Genomic DNA, 8,469 nt, shown 5'->3' with positions numbered 1-8,469 from the left:
TGCCCTCCCTTCTAGTGTGCCCACCTCTCCCCACATCTTAGTGTCATCCACAAATTTGAACAAGGTGCTTTTCACCCCCTTGTCCAAATCGCTGATGACCAGCATGGCTTGTGAATGCTGTGATGCTGGGGCGGATGAAGCATCCCACAGGAGTACTGGGGGGGTGGACCTCTATGTGATCAGTGGCAAACCCGGAAGTGGACTGGAAGTACTTTCAGTTCACTTCCAGGTCTGCCAGGAGCACACGGGGGGCCCCCTGCACCCTCCCCATCTTGTCAATCGGCCACAGGGGGACCCTGGGTGCCCCCCCAGACCCAGGAGGCACCAGTCACCGAGCCAGGGGGCTGTGGGGTAGCCCCCAGCATGCTCCCCAGCAAACCCAGAAGTGGACCAGAAGTGCTTCTGATCCACTTCCAGATCTGCTGCTGAGCACTCTGGGGAGCCCCCCGTGCTCCTGTGGGACACTCCATGCACCCCAGCATCACAGCACTCATGAGCCCCTGCTTCTTAGAGGTATATAGAAAAAACATTTAAAGCTGTGCCTATGTCTGAATCGCCGAATTTTCCAAATTGATTCAGAGGGTTCTGATTCAATTCGGAGAAATTAAAGAGTCCTCTGATTTGATTCGGAGATTCAGCCACTGAACTGGGCAGAATCTCCGCTGAATCGAATCAAGGATGGAAGCTTTGCATGGCCCTATGAACTAGTATCCCAACCTAGTTGAAATGTACTGCCTCCACAATTCACTGCCTTCAACTAGAGGCATGCAGACCTCTACTCACCAGCCCATTTTCAGAGATGTGATCACATAAAACACCCTACCCACAACAAGAATTAATCCACAGACTTTAGAAACAGCGGCTGGAGAGTTTACAGCTAGATCCAATAAAGGATTTAGATGCCTAATGTAGGACTTAGACAGAATTTAGGTACTTAAGTCCAAAATTGGGATCCTGAAAACACCCAGTGACCTACCAATTCACCCCTGCCTAAACCTAAGACGTAGGATGCTTTTTTTTTACCTTAAGGTTCCTTAGTCCCTAGAGCTGGGTGTCTGCACATACCTAGGACTGCTCCTAAGCACCTAGCTAGCATGTAAACCTGACAAGGATCCAGCAGCTAGGTGTTTCTCTGCCAGCAGGGCTCCATGCACATCCATAGGATCAGGTTCCCTCCAAAATGCAATTGCATCTACCATTTTCTTTTAAAAATGAAGATGAGGGTTGGAGTAGGGGTCCTCTTTATGTCATTACGTAGGCAGCCAAAGAAGTCACCTGGAAGGGGAGTGACCTGGAAAGGGAGCTCTAAGCACTGTTCAAAATCCCTGTCCAAAATCAGAGATGTACACTATTATTAGAGCTGCCAGTGTATAATAAGCTGTTGGCCTTTTTATTTTAGAAAAGTTCACATTTAATTCTTTATCTGGTTTTTAAAATATAACAATGTGAAGACATTGGAAACAGAAAGCTAAATTAAGTGCAAGAGCCTGCCAACTTTGACAGTATCCTCTGAAAGCTAACACCCTACAAAATACAATACAATACTTTATCCCTTCTATTCTATATATTGTGTAAAAACAACAGAACTGAGAACTGGTCCTCACTTGACTTTATTAGCACTTTTATTTATTTATTTTGCTTCCAGTTTTTTTTGCCCTTGATGTATCTCCTAAGACTGTGAGCAGGATACATAGTTCTTCACATTCCAAGTACTGAGGCCTATCTATCAAAAGCTGACTGGAGTGGGTGGTGAAATACAGTAGGAGGTGGCTAGCTACACAGTTGTACTATTAAATTACTGTCTGTCCAAGGAGAGTAATCTCTTGTTTCAGCAGCAGGTACTACTCCCAGAGACTGTAAAAACCTCAAGCACTCTGAAATAGGCTGTCATATGGAGTGCCATAAATTACATCCGTCAAATATTCCATCATTCATTCACACTGGAGTCTTATAGTGGGATGAATAGTCTGCTTGAGGGGAAAAAAACAACAACCAACTTTTCAGTTGATTCCTTTTCAGTTCTCCTTCTTAGCCGGTTCACAGGAAATGCTGTGAGGAATTTTAGTTAATCCTACAATACAGTTTTATCTTAGTATATCTACAAGTTTCAGGGGCTACAAGTTGCTTCCAAAAAGGATCAGAGAATATATTTTCTAATTCCAGCAGCATTGCCATCACTATTTGTGTTAGTAACTTTGAAAAGTGTAGCATCCGTGACTTGCTTTTCATCTTCAGGAAAACATAATGTTTGACAGTAAGATAAAATCCTAAATAAACTATGAAAGTTGCCAGCACAGTACAAAAATATCTCAGATAGAATATATGAAAAGTTGTCCAGAAGATGTAAATGTCGCTAATACAACATAAATGCAAAACGATATATGAAAGTCACTAATGCTGTATGAAAAAACAAGTCTTCAAATGATGTGAAAGTTGCTGATCAGGTATGTTAGTCCTACTGTTCCTGTTACTTTATATCCTCTTATTAGCCAATTCCACTGCAAGCTGATCTGTGATAAAAGTCCTATTACATTATCAGTTTCCATGAAGCATCAGAAAAGTGTGCTTCTGCCTGTAGCGAGTGAAGTGTGACCTCCTTAGTAGAGTGTGTAGCAGTGGTAGGTTTTTTTTCTTCTCCTTTTCCTCCTGTAAAAGAAGAAATAGTTCTTATCAGTCATAATCTATGCTATCTTTCCTTCAGTGAAGATACAGGCCATGCTTCTCATTGTACAATGACAAATTCATACAAGGAGCCCTGAAGGCCCAAAGAGCCACATTAACTTCAGGGGACCCCCAGTGGTCATAAAAGCATTACTGCATGGGACAGATTGCAGTATTGGTGTTTAAGACCTGTTTCTATTCTCCATTACCAATCAAAACCAGCTAGGGGTAGAGACTGAGAAAGGAGTTGCAGAAAAGATGTGCTAAAATGCTAAAGAAGGCCTAAGGTTTCACAGGTCCTTTAATTTGTAGTGTATTTTAACTCATTGGAGATGCTTTTTTCCCATTTTTCTTTTAGAAAAAGATATTGAAAAGTATTGGCTTAACAGTACTGGATTCTGAAGCCCTATCTTTCTCCACAAAATGGGTTCAAGGGTTCAAGCACTCAGATCAGGTGCAGCTATCCTAATAAGCAGCCTGCTAGTAGATGACCGATAACTTAGCAGATATCCAAAATGCATGAGCCAGAACTCGTTGGCATGGATCATAAATAAGTCTACGAGAAGGTAGCTCTACCTCCATGTTTATGCAATCCTTAGTCTTTTTGTTGAGATGGCAAGAGTGTGTTTTATATAGTACATGAAAGTTTTAGACTGGGAGACAAAATAATGCAGTAATTGACATTACATGCTACAGATTCATTTGCTGGTATTTATTTAAACATGAGAACACATTAGGAAAAAAAAAGAAAACATGGACTTTTGCTCAGCAAGCGCTGACAATTTGCTATGATCCCCCACATCAGGCCCTTCCCTCCCACCCCTCCCCCCCATTTATTGTTCGCTTGTAATACATTTTGTATATTTAATAACAGTTTGGATTTACTCCTAAAAGATGAAGTTATTATAACATTGTGAATAAAAAAAGAACTTTGAAGCTAATAATCAAAAGATTAGAGAAAGGATATCTTTTAATTAATTTCAAACCCTGGATTGAGTATTAAATAGAAACATGAAAGAAAGATTTCCAATTGGAAGGACTGGTAACTGAAGTCTCCTCTCTCTTGAGGATTACCATTTAATTTTAAACATTGATTTGAAATAAATGATAGTACAATCCTCAAGGAAAGATGTGTTTCAGTTGTAAACATAAGAGTAATGTATAATAAATGAAATATATAACGTTCTCCTTGAGGAGTTTTTTATTTTATCGTACAATCATGCTATGGGAATTATTTATACCCTTTAACTTGACTCAGAAAAAGGCTATCAGGTAGATTTCTGAAATCAGTTCTTCCTTTATTTATATGTCTGCATTTACATTTTTAAAATTTGTTCTATGGTATTATAATCAGAGTTCTGCATCAGTCAGTTTTTCCAATGTCAGCATTTATGAGGGCTTGTAATAGGTGGGGTGTGTTCGTTCTGTGTACTCATCTAAATGTCCAGATGCTTATTCCAGCCCTAACCAAACCTTGAAACTTATGGCAGCTCTCATATATCAGTCCATTCCAAAACCCCAGCCTTCTCATCCACCCTGCATAATCCAACCTTTCTTTCCCATTCTTGCCTATATAGTCACCTCTCTGCCCTCCATTTCATTAGTCCTCCCCATCTTCTGCTTTGTGCCTCAGCAGTAGAAGGATATACAGTAGCTTTTCTGCACCCTGCCTAGAGTTGAGTGAATAGAGCACAATTACTTATGAACAGTCTTTTGTTTATTTGTTTAAGAGAATCTGTTTTTCCTGTCTTCTCACTCCTTTTGTGCTTGCTTTCCACAAATATTTTATCAAACAAGCTTACTGACAAGAATGGTGGGGGAAAAGAACATTTTAAATGAATATTCATGGAAAGCACATTTCAAATTTGAATTTGCTCTGAAAACCTGATCACAAGGGTATTTTGCTGCTGTGTCAGACTCTGCTAGGGATTACCACTGTGAAAACATAACTTGCCCCTTCACTCCCACTCCATGAGCACCAACTGCTAAAAAAACTGTTATATAACTGTTTCTTGGCATGTGCCCAGGGTATACCCAAAGCCGCTTTCAAGCTCTCAGTCTCCAGTATGCTTAATAGAGTGGCTGCATTGCAGCGTTTGGCACTTCATGCATGCAAAGCAAGAATGAGCAGTCAGAGTCATGCTCTCCTGGTATTCTCTCTAGCCCAGTCCAGTGCAACATAGGCCTGCCCTTAAAATTGTGCTAATCCATTTATGGGGCTTTTAAAACCCAAGTAGACAAGGCCTTAACTGGGATGATACAGTTGCAGATGGTCCTGCTTTGAGCAAGGGGTTGGCCTAGATGACCTCCTGAGGTCCCTTCCATTCCACATTTTTCTATGATTCTACATATTTGGCAAATCCAGTCAAGGGTCTGTCTATTGCTTCTGCAAGTCCCTGCCTGGCTGACAGTTTCTAGGTTCTGATCATGAAGAGAAAAGTAGTAGCTGGGGCACAGACCATAAAGGACCTTGAAACTCAGGTCCTTTAATTGGGTCAGATACCTAATGGTGCACCACTGCACACTCTGGAATATGAAAGGAGTTTATTCACACTCATTGCTACATGTTTGATCAGCTCAACTCTCCATTTCGATCAGCTGATATCCAGGAGTAAAAAAAAATAACTGTGGAAAAAAACCAGAGCAGTGCACACACGGGCAGCACCCCCTTGCAGCACAGAGAACAACTGAAGGTGTGGTATGTGGCATTGCAGACGTGTTTGCGGTGCCACACACCACATGACCGTACTCATCTGGATGTGGCCTTAAAGTCCTAGTGGGCATGTCTACATGAGACATTTACTAGGGGGTTGTCTACTTAGCTCTGCAGTACATGTCCTAACATCTACCTATGCAGCCCTATTAGGCCGCAGGAAACTAATAAACTCCACAGCAGGTTAGTACTTGTGAATACAACTACTACTCTGCTGCACAGCTTTTTATTCCATAGCAATGCACATGTAGACACTGGCCCAGCTAGCTGGGGCACAAAAGTGCTTCAGTGCCTACCGACTAGCCACACTTGGAGCACCCTTGTGCCCCAGCCAGCCCCTCCCCCGCATGTTGAGCTGGGTCAGAGCAGCCCCAGGCTGGCAGGCTGACCCCTGGGACATATAAAAGTCGCATCCAGGAACAATAAACTCAGGTGCATTTATTGTGTTGCATTAATATGCACACATAGATGGATCCAGTATGTTGTCATCTAGTCCTAGATCTTGGCACTCTCATGTCCTCTACTTCTATTTTTCTGTTTTTCTTCACTGTTTCAAATGCCATCTCAAAACCTCTCATTTCTTCCCCCTCTGATTGCTGTGTGTTGTAAAGATTCCTTATCTTTCCTCTTTGCCTTGATGTCAAATATTTAGGGTTTACAGGAGAGCACCAATTGTTGACTTTTTTCTCTTTTTTGTTTTGCTAACATCTGTTATATATTCACATATACTACTAGTATGTCCCTCTGTTGTTCTTTTGGAACATTTTGGATCAGAGGTGTTATCTGATTGAATGTAATGTAATGAAATGTAACATCAGGTGCATAAATAAGCAGATTATTCCCAATTAATGACATCATTGGCAAAATAATTCTAATTGTGACACCTTCTCTAGGGGTTGGTTACTTCTTACCATGGAAATTCTACTGTGCACATGTCTAAAATCAAATTTAAAAAATAGTAAAGGTAAGTGCTAAAGAGGACTGCCAGCAATTAACCTGAAAGTCCATGTCCTTTAGCCCATCCAAAATGTTTTAGATAGTGAACAACATTCCTCATGTAAAATCTATAATTAGAAACAATTGAGCACCGAAACAAATATGTGACTCTGTAATCTACTTTTAAACACTGATGAAGCTGAGACACAAGGATAATAGAGAACAGGACATACCAAAAGTAAATATAAGCATGAGCTGAAAATTTGCTCCCATTGTTTCAGGGTTATACTCAGGACAGGCAATCAAAAAACATTGTACTTTTGTGAATGAATAACACAAGAAAACCACGGTATAGGATCATAGATTCATGGGGACCTCAAGGGTCATCTAAATCTGCCCCCTGCACATATGCAGGATTTGCTGTTTTTAAACTATTCCAGACAGATGGTTCCCTTCATCTTTAAAACTTCTGGTGAAAGACAACTTTCTTAGGCATAAGATTTGAATTTATGACCTCTGGTTTACATAATAAATTGTAATCCCTGAGATATATAAAAACTAATATTCATATATCTCGGTTGAACTCCAATGCAAAGTGTCTCTGTGTGTGCTGCCTACATTTGAGCCTCATATCTCACTCTCACTTATTGAGCTATCAGCACTTAGAGATGCCAAGAAGGTAACAACTTCTTTGGAAAAGATGTGTATTATATTAGCAACCTTAGATTAGTATTTGCATCTGAGGAAGAAGAGACAAACTTTGAATAATCAGATAGCTGGGTGTCAAATTATGTGTGTGATCACATGAATGAGAGGGACAACATTTATGAATGAGAATTCAGTGGTGGAACGTCTAGATCTTTCATATTCTGAACTTGTCTCCTGAAAAAGCAATAAGTCAGGAGAAATAAGAGTCTTCTTGTTAGCAATATTGTAATCAGTATCCTCTTTTCCAGCATGCTGCTGTGAGTGCTTTAAAAAAATACACAGTTGACAGTGGATCGTGGCTTGTAGATACTTCAAACATTGGGCTTTTCAGGTTCCAGCTGTTGATGAGCTCTAACATTCAGTGGATATAGTAGAGCATTACTTTACTAGGGGTGGATCACTCCACATACATTCCATTTCTTATACTCATCCTCAAAGCACCTGCTATTTGCCATTGTCAGTGATACAAGGCTAGACAGACCTTTTGATTGATAAGTATGGCAGTTCTTATCTTTTTCCACCTATCAGACATCAAAGGTGCATAAATTCAAAGTACGTCCTACTAGAGCTGTGCACAATTTCAAAATATGTTTTCATTCCAGTTCAAAACAAGTGCATTTTACAATTTTCTGTAAAATGAAATGTTCCAAAATATTGTTTTGGATCATTTGAAATATTTCATTTCAGTAGAATCAAAGCAGTTTTGTTTTCATTCTGACTCTTCAATGTTTTTAAAATTCTGTTTATGACATTAAATAAGATAAATGAAACATTTCAAAATAAGAACTCCAACTGCTCAGTTCTGAACAAGGGAAGGTTTCACCATTATCAAAACAGGGTGAGGCAGGGATTTTCAAAATGAAATTCTGTCAGAATTGACATGTTCCTACAGAGAGTTGCAGCTTCAATAAAAATCATTTTCTGACCAAAAACATTCTTTCAGGAAAGCTTTGACCAGTTTGGGTACACAGTAATTATCCACCCGTTTGACAAGTATTGGTGACCTCATTCCTGTAGGACCAGTATCAATCATCATAACTTATATTAGGTTCAAAATATTCTCTGAGATAGGAAAGGATTGTTATACCATTCTGCTGAAATACAAACTAACGCTCAGATTCAGAAAGGGATGTATTTCATGCTGAATGCCATTTAAGATTCACAAATGTTGTGTCCTTGCACCTACAGCCCCTGAGAGTTAGTGTGCTAATAACCCATTCTGATAAGTCAGCCACTAACTTATCAGTGTCCTCTTCTCAGCGTGTTGCTGTGAGTGCTTTAAAAAAATACCCAGTTGACAGTGGATAGTGGCTTGTAGATACTTCAGACTTGTAGATACTTGATTTGGGCCAGCAGAGTGGGGATGCAGTCAGGAAGGCCAACCGTACCTTGTCGTGCATCCACAGATGCATCTCAAGCAGGTCCAAGGAGGTGATCCTCCCCCTCTATGC

General features: G+C 40.2%; 1 long non-coding RNA gene across 1 annotated transcript in view; it reads right to left on the bottom strand.

Annotated features, from left to right (window-relative positions):
* Positions 1 to 1,604: 1,604 nt before the first annotated feature.
* Positions 1,605 to 8,469, bottom strand: part of LOC109303397 — an 18,201-nt gene continuing 11,336 nt past the window's right edge. The window contains exon 2 of the long non-coding RNA XR_002099092.1: positions 1,605 to 2,646. This is a non-coding gene — a long non-coding RNA (uncharacterized LOC109303397). The remainder of the gene's footprint in view (positions 2,647 to 8,469) is intronic.

The sequence above is a fragment of the Gavialis gangeticus genome, unplaced genomic scaffold, assembly GCF_001723915.1.
Source record: "Gavialis gangeticus isolate Ggan-Ray unplaced genomic scaffold, GavGan_comp1, whole genome shotgun sequence".
NCBI lineage: Eukaryota > Metazoa > Chordata > Crocodylia > Gavialidae > Gavialis > Gavialis gangeticus.
This window is presented reverse-complemented; position numbering and strand designations above follow the sequence as displayed.